The sequence below is a fragment of the Mesocricetus auratus genome, unplaced genomic scaffold (assembly GCF_017639785.1).
Source record: "Mesocricetus auratus isolate SY011 unplaced genomic scaffold, BCM_Maur_2.0 Super-Scaffold_100014, whole genome shotgun sequence".
Classification (NCBI taxonomy): Eukaryota; Metazoa; Chordata; class Mammalia; order Rodentia; family Cricetidae; genus Mesocricetus; species Mesocricetus auratus.
Window position 1 is genome coordinate 41,367,577 of NW_024429197.1, and position 16,745 is coordinate 41,384,321.

The following is a 16,745-nucleotide window of genomic DNA, read 5'->3' on the forward strand; positions in this document are numbered from 1 at the left end:
CTGAGCTAATAGGCCAAACAGTTTGTAATTAACATTAAGCCTCTGAGTGGTTATTGATGAAATGGCAGGCAAGAGAGAAACATCCCATCAAAAATACCACCTGGGTGACTCAGGCTACCAAGTTTGGCTGCCAGCTTGAGGTACAACCTTGACCACTTCTAGAACACTGCTTCTGTATGCTGACTTGGAGGAAACACTTCCCAAAAGATTTCATCTCAGTTGTAGCTAACCAGCATCAGTTATTTCCAATACAGCAAACGTTTTGCTCCATTGGTTCTGGTCTCTTGATAATCATGACTGATTTTTCAGCCACAGCTAACCAGAATCACAGATTTTCAATTCAAAAAATGCAATGGCCCCAATAGAGTCATTAAGGGGCTTTCAAATATCCCCCTGAAACTTCAACAGCCAGGCCTCTATTGCTGGCATTGCTTTCAATATTCTTTTTTTTTTTTTTTCAAAACTCTCACAAATGGCTCACCAAGCTTTGAACAGTCAACGGCTTTTCTCACTCAAAGTTTCAAAGTCATTTAAAATTTCCCTCCTCCCCCAGCCTCAAACCGCAAGGATAGACCTGTCACAACAATACCTCACTCCTGGTACAAATTTTAGGGTTACTATTGTTATGATGAAACACTGTGACCCAAAAGCAAGTTGGTGAGGAAAGGGTTTATTTGGCTTACAATTTAATATCATAGCTTGTCATTGAAGGAAGTTAGGGCAGGAACTCAAACACTCAACCTGGACATGGAGACCATGAAAGATGCCGCTTGCTGGTTTGTTTTTATGACTTGCTGTGCCTGTTTTCTTACAGAATCCAGGACCAACAGCCCAGGGAAAGTACCACCCACATTGGGCTGGGCCCTCCCCTATCAATCATTAATTAAGAAAACTCTCTACAGGTTTGTATTTATGGAGGTGTTTCCTTATTGAGGTATTTTCTCAATTGAGGTTCCCATCTCTCATATTACTGTAACCTGTATCAAGTTGACATAAAACTAGCCAGCCCAACTGACCCCTTGTCATCTTGACACACAAACATATCACACTGCTAAGCCATAACACTTACCCCCTGCAGAAAAACCAAAAACCAAAACAGTCTAGAAGTCAGGAATCCTAACCATGTGCTCAGTACCCAGAGCAACAGCCACAGAATATAGTAGCCACAGATGGATACCAAAAATTCGATCACTTCATATCCATTCTGACACTCTGTTCTCTTAGAGACAAAATGAGGAAATTCTTAAAAGCAGCAGGGAACATGAAATAAGGTTATGTATACAATGTTTATTAGAGGTTGGTTCACTGCCATTGTTTGCTACTGCTAAAACCTGATAAGTATTTTTAAGAGTAGACTATATAGCAACAGTGTTATGACTCCTGTCATCTGTCCCTTACCTATTGTAATCTATTTTCATTCACTAGGGTCATCTCCCCGAGACATTTTGGCCAATGAGATTCCCTATGTAAGAGTGATAGCTGGCCTCTCATGACTTCCAGCTAGAGCTCAGTCTTTCTCCTTGCTTTTAGGCCCTGTGATCTGACTCCAAAATCACTCTTTTCACTTTTCTCCACACCTCTTCCACTACTGCAAAAACTCTTCAACCGATAAATACTATCTTCAAATAGAGCTGTCATTGGGAAACTCAACAGCTGCATATTACACACCTTGAAATAGTAGAGGTTATAGTAGGATATAGGACACCTGTGTTGATAAAAACAATCAAACAAAAAACAAACGCACACTTGCCTGGAGCTCACTAACATTAGCTCAGTAACTGTGTTTTAGGCTTTAAGAAACAGACTCATACGTTTAGACCATTTGGCATCAGCTCCCAGCAGCACTTGATTTTTGGAGCAAAACTGTATGAGCAGCTAGCTGCCTTGGCTGGGAGAAGCTGGGGCAGATGCTCGGGGATCAACTGCAGGTAGTTGATGAAGCCAACTCCCTCCTTGAGCCCAGTCCACTAAGAATATGTGTCAGGGCGGGCTAGCCTACAGAAAGACAAAATGATTCTCTTGCCTTACAAAATAAATACCAAACAGGTCAGGAAAATGTAGGTTCAAACTGGGTCTATCACCCACAAAGTGGCATTGGAAAAGGCATTCAACCTTCTGAAACTCGCCTTTACTTATCTGTAGAAGGAGGCACTGCGCTGAACCTGGCAGTTGTCAGTTACTGCTGTGCACTTCAAAGAGGGGCTGCTATACTAGTCTGTGCAGTGCAGGATTTTGTAGAATTACCAGCCATCAACAAAATACCTGGCCTTTTTTTTTTTTTTAAACACTTTAGCCTAGCTTTCCGTCCTTTGATCGTCTGGTTTCATTCCTTGATTGGTTGGTTCATTCATTGGTTCATTCATTCCACAGTTCTTGTCTGAACACACACTGTTCCCTGAGCCTGTACTGGGATCACACACTACCTTTGTCCTCAGGTGGGATTTACATAAAGCAGTCAGATTAACTCCTGTGGCAGAGTACTCAGCGTGGGATCTTTTCTTCTTCAGACAGGAGTTCCTGAGCCTGGTGGACTATGAGGGGTTGACTTGGTGAAGGAAATAATGCTGTTACTCTTAACGGGTCCAGGCGGCTCACAGCAGCTTGGTTTGGGGGTCGCCCTCGCGCTTGCCCGGTCGCCGGTAGGTGGCGCCAGACGCCCTGGCGGTAGGCGCTGCGCAGGGTTGTGCTGGCCTGGCTCCGCCCGCCGGGTCCAGTGCCACGCGCTCCGCCTCCTGAGCAGCAGAGTGAGTCTGAGGCGAGCCTGTGCCAGGCTTGGGGACGCTGCCAGGTTTCTCTCAAGCCTTGGCCTAACAAAGGGAAGCAAATTACAAAAATGGAAATTTTCAAACTAGCGTTCAGTGGTATTGAAATCGACGTTTGTGTAGAACGCAGGCACAGACCACATTCGTGCTATTTTGTGATTAAAACGATACCAAAAATACCTCTTTGCTTTACTTTTCATCTTCTAAAATGGCCTCTTCCCCTCTTGTAATTGCCGCCTTACTTTGGGGGAGCGGTAAGCCCCTGACCACCGTAGAATTGCTAACATTTGCATGGTTGAAATCTGGCCCCTGCTGACTCTCTCTCTGTCTCTCTCTGTCTCTTTCTCTCTGTCTCTGTCTCTCTCTGTCTCTGTCTCTCTCTCTCTCTCTCTCTCTCTGTCTCTCTCTCTCTCTCTTCCTCCCTCACCCTCTGTCCCTCTCCCCACCTAACCACGTGTGCATTTCAGCATGGGGGAAATACAGATACCATAGACACTGCACCAAAAAGTTTTGTGTTATGAGGCTTCAAGTCTTAGGACAGTGCATAAATCCTCAAGGTTCATCTTGATTTAAGCAGCAGAATCTGACCATAGCCTCGCCAGAGCTGCAAATTACATTTCCCTCTCACACTTAAAACAACAAACAAACAAACAAACAAAAACCTCAATGATTTTTGAAGTGGCTATTGAGCTGGGTCTTGAATGATTTTACTTAACATGAAGTTGTATAGAGAACCTGGCTGTGTCCACTTGGCTTGTTTTTGCAGTTGCTAGACAGGCCCAGTCCCCAGCGGGCTTGTGAGAAAGGCATCCTATTCCCACCCCAGCTCTCTGCATCATTTCTTTCCTTGGAAGCTCTGGCTGTCTCCTTTTGCAGCTGTGTTTGCAGTGCCTGGAGACAGGTGGGGGAGTAGCCTCCCGCTGAACTTGCCAATTCCCTCTCCAAGGACTGTCTGAATAGCTATTAAAAATTAAAGGACACACACACTTTTGTTCTTTGTTTTTTTGGTCACTGTCGTGGGCAATAGTGCTACTTGGCAGACTGAGATTAAATTCTACAGTCACCCTCTTGTTTGCATTCCCCAGCCCATAAGAAGGCCCACTGGTATATCTTCTCAGGCACTCTAGAGGGTCTGGGTTCTAGGGAAGCAGTCAAGTGTAGAGCTGCAGTGGATCTTGGGAAAGAGAGGTGCTCTCAACTCAGGAGGTAAACAGAGCTCATGAGAGCATGAGCAGCAAGGAGGCCGTGTTTGCAGTAAGAGGCTCACTGTTTGTCTGTGTTTGGGCCCCTGCAAACTAGGTGATAACAATCCATTGCAGACTGTTAGAGTTTTGCCATTTCCACAGCAGAAACAGAAATCCGGTTTCCCGTTCCACCCTGGACTCAGGACCTTTCAAGCCTTCTCCAAGCACCTGGCCTCTAGTACCCAGCCACCCTACTGCTTTCTCCAGGGCTCTTTCCCCCTCTTAGAATTTCTCCTCCTCCTCTTCCCTGACTGGCAAACTTTTGGTTTTCTTTTAAGACTTGTTCCCAAGACAAGCTCCCTAGTCTCTCACAGCTGTGTCCATGTGTGGTTACCCCTGTAGAGTTAGTAATCCTGCCACAAATTAAATGTGACTAATTGCTTGACATACCATGCTGTGCTGTGCCCATCTTTTTTTTTTTTTTTTTTTTGTATCCCCCTCTCTTCCCTGAGAGAATATGTAGTTTGCTCGGGCCAGGAATATCTCTCCCTTACCTCATAGCTTTCACATCAAAGATGCTTGGGAAACGGCAGGAGGATAAGATAGCTCGCCTGGCTTTTAAAGGATTCCAAAGGGCCAGCATATGTTCTCTCAGGTTCTCCTTGTTCTACTGTCACGTAGCTCTAGACATGTGTGCAGAGCTGGAAGTAAAAACTTCACGCTTATGCTCACATGTGACTCTCCCATAGCTCAGAGAGAGTCTTCCGCTAGTGAAGGTTTGACGGGCACACAGACGGGAAACTCCTCTACTCCAGCACGTACTCTTGCTGTCACAGGAGCAAAACCCACTGAAGACCTGAGAACTGGGCATGCTCTATGCACTCGAGTGCTCTGACATAGGCTTAAGGGTTAGAGGGACAAGTTGTGTTCATCAGACTTGATTCATTTGGTTGCTCAAGCTAGAAACCTGGAGATGTCCTTGGGACCTCCGTATCCCCTCCTTCCCACATTTAGTTTTCATTCTGTCATGTCACCTCTTGGAAATTCCCTTTCGGATATACTGACTGCTCTCCAGCCCTGCTTTGTTTTAAGTCATGACCAGTCCCCACTCAGACAGTTGCCAAAGCCCCCTCTTTCTGGTTCTAGTCTCCCTGTCTCACCACCCTTCAATATTTAAGACTTGTGAAATCTTTTGCATGAGTTTGTAAGGTGTCTCCCCCACTTACCCCATCTTTTTTTCCTCCCTCTTAATACAGTGTGTTTCATGTCTTTGAACTTGCCAAACTCTCACCATTTTGTGTGTGTGTGTGTGTGTGTGTGTTGCTTTTTGAGACAAGGTTTCTTTGTGTAACCCTGGCTGTCCTGGAACTCACTCTGCAGACCAGACTGGCCTTGAACTCATAGAGATCCTCCTGCCTCTGCCTCTCGAGTGCTTGGATTAAAGGTGTGTCCCACCACTGCCTGGCCAAACTCTCACCATTCTTAAAGGTTTATCCTCATGGTCTTCTGAGAATACCTTCAGTGTCCAGTCTCCCAAGAGCACATCCTTAGAGGTACACCCCACTGTTCTCTCTACTCCATCCATCCCTTCTGGATAAATCCAGTGACCATTATTGACATTCCTGATGCCCGATTCTTCCTTCGCGTTTCCGTTATAGGTTGGACGTATGAAGTTAATGGTTTTGATTTATTTCATGTCTGCCTTTCCATGCATGGTATAATCCATGAAGCAGGGATCATTTGTCTTTCTCAAAAGTGTTCACACTCACAGCTAGTGCCCAAAATATTCCAGGTGGGTGAGAAAGAAATAACTTTTGGATATTGATATAATGAGAAATGTCAGCAGGTCATCTATTACAGACACGTGACATGAAAATGGTCACATGCAAAAGAAAGCTCACCTGAGAAAAGACACAAAGATGCTTGTGCAGGGGAGCAAGCCAAGGGAAGCCTTGAGCTATGGCGTGATATCCTCCAGCCCCTCTCTACTGCTATTTGAAAAACCAGAAGAGAACGAGAGGGGGAAAAGTCTTTGTTTTACAGCTCTACCAAGATCCAGCCCTCCCTTCCCTCTCCCCCTTGCATCAAGTACATCCTGTACTTTTGGCAACATGTTGACTGGATATTTAAAAGCTGTGAACTGTTCTGAAAATTTCACATACTGGGTTATGAGCCATGTGTGTTTGATCAAAATTCAATTACTCCACTGTACCATACTTGGAAGCCTATCATCCCGAGTTATGAAGTATGACGAAATAGGGAACCTAATTGGTTCAGTATGGGAAGAGTATCAACCAAGCTTGTTATGATAAATAGCTTCCTGTGCTAAGGGTTCTCCAGAGCTTACAAGTATCTTGGCTTGCCTCCTTCAGTGCAATAGGAATATTGTTCCTAGGGACCTCCTAGATCAGTGTCCCTCCCAACAACTGCAGTTTTCTTCCACTTACTCCTTCTGTACAAGGACAATACAGCGTTTCCTCACCTAGTTTTTATCTCTTTATTTAGAATTTGAGTACCTTATGACTTCCTTACCTTTCTTTCATTTAGAAAAACAATTTCAAAACGTATATGCCAGATACAGAAAGCGATGAATATCCTTATATTCACTACTTAGAACTAAGAAATAATCTTTTTTTTTCTTATTTTATCAGCTCTTCTTATGCTCTTTTCCCTGTTTCTTGAGGCCCAGATTGTCCCCTAGTGTAATGGGATTTACAGACTAATCTGTTGGACCCCAAAGGACCTGAAGATTATTCTGGGGACAGACCTGCCAGTTACAAGTGTCTCAGGTGCTGAAATTTTGTCTGTATTGATACTTGCTACATCGGTGTGAGAAACTCCTGGATGGAGATAACTTGACGGGGGACGGTCCATCTTGGCTCATGGAGTCCCATCAATCATGGCAGGGAAGGCATGGTGGGAGGAGCACACAATGGACTGTCCTCAAATTCACAGATGGGGATGCAGGGAGCACTGGCTGGAACCTTCAGAGGTGCTTCTACCCTCCAGAACTACATCCTAAAGGGCCTCCAGCCTCCAGGATGGTACCACAAGTTGAGAGCCACGCTTCCAAAATGTGAGCAGCCCGTGGGGGGACATTTCAGATTGAGAACGCCCCTGTCAAAGTTACTGGTTTAGATTGTTGACGATTACAAGGACTCATAGAGGCCTGCTTTGGAAGTAAGGAGAAAAACCAAGAAAATGGATTAATTCAGAGAAGATTGAAATAAAAATATTTCCATGAACTTTTGGCCTTTATGAGCCTATGTACACAACATTTTTCAGGGAACAACATCGTTTGGCATAGCTGTTATCTTCTAGTGATCTTAGAAAAAGGTCAAACAACTAGGTGGTTGCCATTTTCTTTTCTTTTTATTGTAGGGTCAGGGTCTTATGTAGCCCATGCTGGCCTCAATCACTGAGTAGCCAAGGATGGCCTTGAACTCTTGGGCCTCCATCTCCCAAGTGCTGGGATCACCTGAAAGCATTACTTTGTCCAGTAGACGATTTCAAGTTTAACTTCCGAAGAATAGTCAATAGTGATGAGGATGTTTCCTTAGCTGCCAGCTTCAGTCATGGTTTCCTTAGCAGTCATTTTGCCCATGTTCGGCCTTAATTCAAGTCTGCTACCTGCATTTACTTCTCCAACTTTCTTTTCATCTTACCATCTCCTTGCATCAGACCATCCTGTTTAACTTGTTAGCAAAAGCACATACCTATACAAATGCTAGGTGTGCATTTGTATACTGGCAAACTTTTGTGTTCCAAAAAGTGTTGTTTCGGTGGAAAGCAAGGGCTTCAGTTTGTCCTTGACAACAATTCATTAATCATGAATGCTGCAGTACACGACTCAGGAACAGAAAAAGTGTTTGGTACAGCAAACACTAGCGCCTGCACAATCCAGAGCAAGCGCCTGTGGGCTCAGCATGGTGAGGCGGAAGTGTGGCCAGGACTGTGTTGGAGCTGTGTTCTGCAGTCACCAGGGTTACTTTCAAAACTGTAGCTGGGTGACTGCAACACAACGAATGCCAAAGTGGTCTGTTTGCCTTCGTTGCCCTCCTCTGTCAGGTGGATATTTCTTTCATGGCAAGCACTCCTAAGAAACTGGAGTGTGATTGTGGGCACTTAGATATGTCTCTCTTTTTGCAAATCTGCTTTTTTTGGGGGGAGGGGGCAGTAAATCTTCCCTGATTGAATTAGCACTGGAGCAGAGAGAATGCTATTATCAGCGTACAGTAATTAAGGAAATAGTTCTTGTCACTCTAATAGGGGCAAAGCTCCGTTTGACTGTGAGAAAGTTAAGTGGTAGAGAATTTTTGGAATGCAGAGAAAAAGCAAGGGAATCCGGTTACTAGCACGTGGTTATACTAAAGACAAACAGTAGGTAAAATGTTTGCTTCAACTCGGGGATTGCATATATGCATCACTGTACCCAACTTCAATGTATTAAGATGTAGCTTCACCAAATGCAGGTTAAAACCCAAAACAGCAAATGCAGTGTTAACATAATTGTATCAGTAATTGCAATAAACTTCTTGTTGTAATGAACATAGTACCAATATGGAAGGACCAAACTGTGTAAATTGAATTGGTGCTGACAGAAGGAAAGATTCCCTTATGGATTTCATGTGCCAGAATGTGGTGTCCCATCATTCTTTCCCATGTCCTTTATCAGTCTTCTGTCCAAAGTTACCTCCCCCTCTTAGCCCTCATTTGGCTTTTATTACTCACTGAAGTACACATTTAAAAACAACCATTAGTTCTTGTATCAGTGGGTCACTTTGGTTGTCTCATTCGATAAGATCAGGTTACTTTAAAGAATTCTGCGACGATGAAATGCTTTGTATTTATACCATCCTGCATGATAGTTATTGGCTACATGTGGCTCCTGAACACTTGGAGTATAGCTAGTTTGGGTGAAGTGGTGAGCTTTTAATTTTATTACAGTTGATTCATCACAATTAAAATCTGTAAGGCCTCGTGTGGCTAGGCTAGCATAGTGGTCATCTTAGTATTCGAAGGTTCTTAGGAAGGGCTCACAGGAGCTGCACGTTTTGAGTTTTTGGTAGATCGGCAACTGTAACGCGAAAAACAAAAACCCGGAGACAGATATTGGGGTTCAAGCTTCAAGCTGAAGACAAGAGAAGCAAAGAAGCAGACTGCTAGCCCTTACCTCTACCTCAGACTGAAAGGGCTGATTCTGTCTCTACGAGCTCTCCTCCGAGCCTCAGACTGCTGCCTCTCCTCAACGTGGCTGGAGAATGAATCTCAGAATGCAGCCTGAGACACCAGGCTCCTGTCTTTTATATACCTCTCTAGGGCTGGGATTAAAGACGTGAACTCTAATTCTCTTTTAGACTGATTCACTCTTGTATAGGCCAGGGTGGCCTTGAACTCAGAAAGATCCACCTGCCTCTGTCTCATGAGTCCTGGGATTAAAGGTGTATACCACCAAGGCCTAACTTCTATGGCAAACTAGTATGACTGCTGAGATTGAAGGTGTGTATTACCATTGCCTGACCTCTATGACTTGTGGCTGGCTTTGCATCCTGAACCCCCAAGCAAGCTTTATGAAATCATAAATAACATTACCACAGGCAACAATTTACCTTCTTGGTATTTGTAGACCTATTCTGTTGTATATAAAACCACTGATTCATATTCATTCTTTTTGAGATTCTTAAGAATGTTACTTCTTTTTTTGATATAAAACATTGCTATTGAAATAACTGATGTTATGATTTTCCCTCTTACAGTCCTGCGTAAGATTTTCCCCTAGATGCCTGAAAAGAGTTTTTCCTCTCTATTCATTTTCTAAACTGTGTCTTAGGGCTTCTGTAGACATTTCATCACAATGACTATAGAAGATAACTGAGAATTGTATGTCATGGATTTCTGAGGATCCTAGTTTTCTTTGGCAGAGAGGTTAGCACTCATGAATATTAAATCAATCTTCAAATCTAATTCCTGAGACTTTTGAGACTCTGTTGCCCGAGACAATTCCAGGTATTGAGTTCTGTGTCAGTTAGTGTCCAGTGAGGAGGCAGAAGCCACATTAATCATTATAACAGGGAACAATTATTGTGCATTATACAGTAACTTCATAAATGTACAGCTATCTGAGTGTTTTTTTTTTTTTTTTGGTTTTACGAGACAGGGTTTCTCTGTATTGTTTTGGAGGCTATCGGTCCAGCCCGGCCTCGAACTCACAGCCCGGCCTCTGCCTCCCGGGTGCTGGGATTAAAGGCGTGCGCCACCACCGCCCGGCTATCTGAGTGTCTTTACTCAGCCACAGCATGTGCTCTTTCTACATGTAGTTTCAAACATTGTCATTTTTATTTCAAAAAAGATTTTATGTTCTGTCTGTTCTCTACTTTGGAGGGTCTTCAGGAATTGCTACTGTACATGTCTTAGACTTTCTTTGTCCAACTTCAATATTTGTCTTTTCCACTCTTTGTTTCTTTTTGTTTTTCTTCATTTCTTCTTGTTACTTTTCTTTACTCTCCAAATGTTAACACATTACTGCATTCATTTCAGTCCATTCTGTATTAGACCCATGTTGCAGGGGTTATTGGGGTTGCAATTGGAACCAGCCGAACAACCCCAGGTCCAACCCTGAGTGGAGGAGTGTGGACCCAGGAACCAAGTTAAAACGGCCTTTTGAAGTTGGTGTGGGAATGTCTCAGGTGCCTTGGCTTTATCAAATTCTAAATCTGTATTCCTAACCACACTGTACCCTAAGACTCATAGGCATCACATCACATTCCTGTCAGAATAAGCTCTGACCTCTTACATCTATAAACACTTGCATAGCATAGCATAGCATAGCATAGCAAAGGTTACAAACATTAATAATTCCAGTATGAGTAGTAACAATAAACATACAGATTGGCTGGGTTACAATTCTCATCATTTCAATTCTATTCAAAGGACAATAAAATGTTCTCATGGCGGGTGGAATACCAACAGCTCCACAATTCTGAACTTTTTCCTTTTCCCCATCTAAAGTCCAATGCTCTGTTGCTTGTAAAGTTCAGAAATAAAGTTTGGGATATCACAGTCCTTGAATGCTAACTGCAAAACCTTTTGCCCACGTCCTCAAATACCGAGGAGGGGCTTTTGCCATGCATCCAGTTGTTAAGAGTGTTCAATTGTTCTAAATGAGTCCTTTTTTCCCCCAAGGGAAAAACTGGCAAAACGAGTTCTGTGTTTTAAGATGTGGCGAGGACAAACTGCTAGTCATCCAGTTCTTTGCTGGCTCCGGGATGAAAACTCACAGGTCTGGGAAGTCGATACAGCAGGCCTGTTGAGAAACTGGAAATCTCGAACTGACTGTTTCCTTTCTTTCTCCGTCTGTAGATTCGATGACATCAAGGGTCAGGAACACAGGTTCAGTGGGTCTCACTAGACTTCAGGGTGGGTGTGGAGTCGCCCTGGCCCAAGGCTATTGTTAATTAGTATAGGAGCAATTCCCCACCGACATCTAAAAGACAATAGAAATTCTAGGCTCTCCAGATTCATGGCCAGTTGGAATAGATATCCAATATATACGGGCTCCAACAATTCATTTGCTTTTATTTTTCTCCTTTCATCATCATCGTCATCATCATCATCATCATCATCATTTTTGAGAGGATCTCACTATGCCACCCTGGCTAGCCTGGAACTCTCTATGTAGATAAATAGAGAGATCTGCCTGCTTCTACCTCCAAAATGCAGGGATTAAAGGCATGTCCCATTGTCTTAGTTCCTTTTAACTGCTGTGATAAGACAGTATGACCAAGTCAGTTTATTGAGGCTTACAGTTTCAAAGGATGGTTCCATGACCATCGCGATAGAGAGCATTGCAGCAGGCAGGCAGCTGGGGCAGTAGCTGAGGGCTTACCTCTGACCCACAGGCAAAAGGAAGTGGGAAACAACTGGGAATGCTGTGGGCTTTTGAAAACGTAAAGCCCAACCTCAGTGACACCTCCTCCAACAAGGCCATACGTGCTAATACTTCTCAAACATTTCCACCAACAGGGGACCAAGTATTCAAACATGTGAGTCCATGGGGGCCATTCTTACTCAAACCACCACATCTATCAGACCCAGATTACCCTTATTTCATATTGATAACTTTTTTTCTTGTTCGTGTCATTCTGCTCTTCTGGTTCTGATTTGTTATTTTACTTATGTTATTTTCTCAATGTTTTTTGGCTTAATTTGAAATACTATGCGTCCTACTTATCTTTGATTTGCCAACTTAATACAGCCTAGAGTAATTTGAGAGCAAAACATCAACTGAAGAATTGCCTAGATCAGGTTGGCTTATCATTAGTTGATGTGTGAAGGCCCAGTGTGGTGCAATCCTTAGGTAGATGGTCCTGGTGTATAACATAGCTGTCTAAGCATGAGCTGGACAGCAAGCCAACAAGCGGGACTCCTCCATGGTTTCTGTTTCAAGTACTTACTTGAGTTTCTGTTCTGACTTCAGTGGTGGACTGTGCCATGGAAGTGTAAGCCAACTAAACCATCTACTTCCCTAACTTGCTTTTGTGAGAGTGTTTCATCACAGCAACAGAACGAAATTATAATAGAAACTGGTACCAAGAAGTAAGGCATTGCTGTGGTATGTTTGGACATGTGGCTTTTATGCCTTGGACTAATTTTTTGGAGGATTAGAGAGACATTTTTAGGACTTTGAGCTGGAAAATGTGAGTTTTCAGAGCTCAGCGAGATGTTCTTGTGGGAGGCTGGAAGAGGATGTTGAGTGAAATGCGGACTAAGTGCCACTCACATGATGTTTTGGTTAAGAACTTGCATGTGCTAGTCTCGCAGGGGGTGAAGAATCAGCTGCGATTCACAGGAGATCGGACCGCTGTCATGAACTTGCGTTCATTCAGAAAATGGGATGCCTATAGGCTGGGGCTAAAACTAAGCTGTGATCTGTAAGAGATCAGCATCATTGAAGCAAAATGTTTTGTGAACAGGAACATATTTTCTCAGGGCCAGAAAACCAAAGTTATGCTCTGAGGGTGGCCAAGGCTATCTTAAGCTTCTAGCCAAACTCAGCAATGTGTAAGAGTCCCTATGTGGTACTGATTTTGAACGCGCAGAAGCTTCAGTATTTGAAAGAGTCACGGAAAGAATCTAGAACTGGCTCCTTGTAACAGGGTTATAGCCCATGAAGACAGGCCATGGGTGAAGGTGCAGTGTCAGTTGCAGTGGAGAGCCCAGGATATTAGAGATGACAGGACCACAGGATATCCATTAAGGACAGCGGCAGGTGTAGTGAGGAGGTGGTCTAAGCCCGTGGCAAGCTGTGTGTTTTATAGATGGCAGAGTTTGAGAAGTGGGATTGACAAACCCCTTTGGAGCCCAGAAGGTTATTAGTGACTCCCAAGTTTCAGACATTGAACTAAAAATTTTGGATATATTCTCCTGGTTGTATTGACCTGGTTGATCCTGTGCACCAGTTATGCCCTTTTGGAATAAGAAGTATGAAAGTAGTTTTTGATTTTGCAGGCTGCTTCAGTTAAGAGATTTTAGATTTTTGAAGATACATTGAGCTTTGTTGAATTTTTAAAAAGAGTGTGGGACTTTTAAAGTCGGGCTGTGTTTGTATTTGATGTTAACATGAGGACTTGTGGACAAGAAAGGAGTGGTTGAAAAATGATGTGTCTGTGTCAGTTTACAAGGGGACCATCAAAAAAGCCTCAGCTGAGGAATCTCAGATCATATTGGCCTGTGGGCCTGTCTGTGTGCCCTTTTGTTGATTATTAACTGATATTAGAGGACCCAGCCTGCTCTGTCTGGGTGGTGATGTCACTAGGCAATTATCTGGGGCTAGCTAAGTAGGAGCCAGAGAGCAAAGTAGCAAGCAGAGTTCCTCCATGGCTCCTTGCTTCAAGTGCTTGTCTGAGTTCCTCTCCCCTCAGTGAAGGATAGTGGTCTGGAGTGCTGACCAGTAAAGCCCTGACCACCTTAAGTTGCTTTTGGTCGGAATGTTTTATCACAGCAACACACTGAAATGAGACCATCTCATTTCAGTTTTGATTTGCTTCGTATTTTTCAGATGTGGGAATGTTCATGGTCTGTAGGTATCTTCTTCCAACTCTTTTCCTCTTCTTCCTTCGACAGTAATTTATATTGGAATTGGTCTCGGTACTTCCTTTGTTATCATTTTAATTTAAAATTGGTTTAATTGAACCTTTAAAAGGAGGCTTGCCTCAGAAAGGCTCCCACTTTAAAGAGCACTTCTCTTCCCACCCATTACCCTTAATAAACAAGGGGCCTGCTTCCTGAGATACCCCGATTCACTTCCTCTCCCAAGATTGGGATCTGGAACCTTGTTTTTCATTTACCTCTGGTGTTCCTATCCCACTACTCTTATTCCTTTTTTAGCAGTTTCTTCTGCAGAGTTTTGTCCTGGGATTAAGCTGTTGGGTCTGTAGTAAACCTTCAGTGGGACTACCTCAGCATTGTAGGCCTCACTCTCGGCCTCAGTGGGACTACCTCAGCCTTGTAAGCCTCAGTCTCAGTCTCTAGGTGATTCCTATAGTGGGCTGTCACATTTTTAGTCAGTTTTCACTGCTGTGACAAATTATTTTAGAAAAGCAACTTATAGAAAGAAAGATTAATGTCAGCCTAGTTTCAAAAGTCTCAGTCCATGTCTGGATGGTTCCATGGCTGTGGCCCTGTGGTGAGGCAGAATATAGAGGCAGCAGGAGCATATGAAAGAAGAAGGTGCTGATAGCATAGAGGTCAGCGAGGAGTAAGCGAGGGAGCAAAGAAGGATACCAGATACTAGGGACAAGATAAATCCCTTAAACACACACCCCAGTGACCCACTTTCCCCTAACAGCTCCATCAAGCTACACATTGATCTAATCTGGTGAAGTTAGTGACCTTATGATCCAATCACACCTCAACAGCACCACCCGCTGGATCAAACCTTCAATGCATGAGTCTTCTGGGTGACACTTCAGCGCCAACCCTCCACAGTAAAGATCTGTATAGGGAAGGAGTTTTAAATCCTTCAGCCTCCTCGGTGCTTCCTCTTAAATCTCTAGCACAGATGGTGAAAACATTCAGATCTTGTTGCTATTGGTATTTTTCCTCCATTAATCAGAATTTGGATACGTTGTTGGAAATATTGGCTGAACTTGGTCTTATATAAATTTTCAGTATGGGTGGACTCAGCAAGAATGCAGAAACACACTGCTACTACCATTCCCTGTCAGTCTTTGAGGATGGTACTGTGATCCAGTTTTTGACTCACTATTTGACTTTCTACCCTTATTATCTTCCTTTATGATGATAGAATCAATATGGCAATTTTATCAACTGCCGAAATGTTATTTCAACTTTGTGTTTAGTAATTGGAGAATATCCACTGAATGAGTTGGTGAACTTTCTTGGTCTATTGCAAGAGGAATTATAACCCAAACTTCATATATTACTTGACCCTCTCAAATCCTTAGTCTTAGTAGTGGGTTATAGTTGAATTGACTTTGGTGATCCTAAGGAGCACAGTTGGTACTCAGTGTCTAACAAGAACCCAAAACCTATATATTCCTCTTATTCCAATATATATTCAGCTTGGAAAATGGATGTGTTTTGTTTTTTGAAGATGAGGAAATTGTTTACACTCATCCTTGGAATAGTGACACCGAATGATCCCATCAGCACTGAACTCAGGGAGCTTCTTATGATAGCAGCATAATCAAATTCCACATTGCAATAGTACAATGTGATTTTGTGATGTCAGAATGCAGATTTGGATGGCACAAAGGAGTATTTGATGTTACAGTGCAGCATTATGTTGGCACAGTGGATCTCTGTGATTTTAATACTCAGTCCTGTGATGTCAAAATTCAGCATTGTGGATGGCACAATGGAACACTATGATAACACAGCACAGTATTATGATGCCACAACAGAGTTTGTGATGCCAAATTTAGCATTGTGATGGCAAAATAGAGCACTATAATGTTGTAGTATAGTATTTTGATAGCACAATGGAGCTTTGTGATGGCACAATGAGTCATCATTGCTCAAATGCTCTTTCATGACATTAAAATACACCATTGTAATGGCACAATGGAACATTGTCATATATCATGGTGGATTTTGATGGTACAATGGAGTGCTATGATGTCACAAAAGATTATATTGACACAATGCAGCATTGTGGTGGCTTTTTTATTTATCACAATGCACTATTGTGATAGCACAATCAGTCAGTATGATGTCACAAAGGAACATTGTGATGATGAAACAGTGTTATACTCTGATGGAATAATCAAACTTTGTAACATCATGGTGGAGCTTTGTAAGTATTTCATGGACACATTATTATGGTGCTACAATGTGGCATTGTGATGGCATAATGGATCATTGTGATGCTACAATGAATCATTATGATGTCACAAAAGAGAAGTGTGATAACATAGTATTGCACTGTGGTGACACAATGGAGGAACAATGTGTGATGATGACAGTGTTGCATTCTGATAGCATAATATAGCTTTGTGATGTCACAATGAGTCATTATAATGTCACATTGGATCATTATTATGCCACAATGTGACATTATGATGATACAATAGACCATTGTGTTGTCAGAAAAGACAATTGTGATGACAGATTAGCATTGTAATGGCACAGTAGAGGCCTGTGATGTCACAATGAAGCATTGCATTGGCACAAAGGAACATTGTCATGTCACAAAGAGGCATTGTCATGGCACACTGGTTTATTGTGTTGTCATAAAGTAGCATTGCATATTGCAATTAAACATTATGATGGCACATTA

General features: G+C 42.9%; 1 long non-coding RNA gene across 1 annotated transcript; it reads right to left on the reverse strand.

The window, feature by feature from the left end:
* Positions 1 to 1,267: 1,267 nt before the first annotated feature.
* Positions 1,268 to 4,724, reverse strand: LOC121144091. The gene is made up of 2 exons (XR_005881417.1): positions 4,501 to 4,724; positions 1,268 to 2,807 (listed from the first exon to the last, which is right to left on the reverse strand). It is a non-coding gene; the product is annotated as an uncharacterized LOC121144091 (long non-coding RNA).
* Between the last annotated feature and the right edge of the window lie 12,021 nt (positions 4,725 to 16,745).